This window comes from Strongylocentrotus purpuratus, unplaced genomic scaffold (assembly GCF_000002235.5).
Source record: "Strongylocentrotus purpuratus isolate Spur 01 unplaced genomic scaffold, Spur_5.0 spur5_scaffold_1, whole genome shotgun sequence".
In the NCBI taxonomy this organism is placed as follows: domain Eukaryota; kingdom Metazoa; phylum Echinodermata; class Echinoidea; order Camarodonta; family Strongylocentrotidae; genus Strongylocentrotus; species Strongylocentrotus purpuratus.
In genome coordinates, this window is record NW_022145594.1 from 24,974,002 (window position 1) to 24,975,503 (window position 1,502).

Below are 1,502 nucleotides of genomic sequence, written 5' to 3' on the forward strand. Positions count from 1 at the left end.
CAAACAACTTTTATTTAGTTTTCTTGAGATTTAATCATTTACATAACATGTATAATAAGCATGATAGTGGCATGACGTCATGAGGATCACCAGGTTGAATGCAAGGGATGGAGTTACGGAGTGGTGAAAAATCGTGTGGAAAGAATGGGGGCTGGAGCCTTTTCTGCTTCAGTGAAATGACGGATTTATTTTAGATCGAGAAAGAAGAAGTTCCTCTTAAGTGTTCCTGCCTTTAGTTTGACCCCTCCCATCTCGTATTGATATATTCTTGGTGAGACTACAGCATGATTGTGGTAGTTTCTGGTTGTACAATTGAGTGATTAGTTGCTCAATCCTATGAATTGTTTTTTACAGTGCGTTTTTAGGTTGATCCAAGGCAGCATTGATCGTTGAGGGCGCGCGTGACGCTCTACCGGTAGTGTCCCTTTATAAAGAGACAATATCTACCGGTATTACAGATTAAACATATAACAAAAACTAGATGGAACTTCGACTGCGCGCAGTCGAAAATGATGCCTCCGTCATAGAGCAATTTTACAAACCAAAACAGAAGAAATTTTTTGAATTCAAGTTCAATTGTAATCCATTAACAGGTTCTCAGAATATCGTGATTACAAGCACTTTCTCATATACATATATGACCCTTTGATCTTTGACCTCATGACCCTAAAATCTACTCAGTTTATTGGCTCTGCAAGATGTCCTGAGTTAAATAGTAATCCATCTGTCAGTTCTAATGAGAATGCGTTCACAAGCTATTTTTGCATACATAATGAGCCCATGACCTTTGACCTTTGACCTTATGAACCAAGAATCTACTCAGTTCATCGGTTCTGCACGTACCATACATGACCTAAGTTTGGCAGCAATCCATCAATCAGTTCTTGAGATCACGAGCTGTTTTTGCATAATGAGCCCTGTGACCTTTGACCTTTAACCTCGTGACCCCAAAATCTGATCAGTTCATTGGCTCTGCAAGATACATACATGACCAAAGTTTGGCAGGAATCCATCAATCGGTTCTTCAGATAACGCGATCACGAGCTGTTTTTGCATACATAATGAGACATGTGACCTTTGACCTTTGACCTCGTGACCCCAAAATATAATCAGTTCATCGGCTCTGCAAGATACATACATGACCAAAGTTTGGTAGAAATCTATTAATCGGTTCTTCAGATAATGCGATCACGAGAACTGGACGTACGTACAGACGTACGGACGGACGGACGGACGGACAACCCGAAAACATAATGCCTCCGGCTACTTCGTAACGGAGGCATAAAAAGCAGAAACACGAAGTTGCAAACCATCCAGAGACTCTTAATAACTTGCGTTACTGACTAATTAATTATATAATTACAAATCATTATTCTCAGTTTGCTTATGTATAACTGATTTTCTTATAAAACTGAAGATATGGCGTATATATTCAATACTATATGAACGCCATTAAACTATTACCAACAACAACAACAACAACGGTATTACTTGAAGTAGAG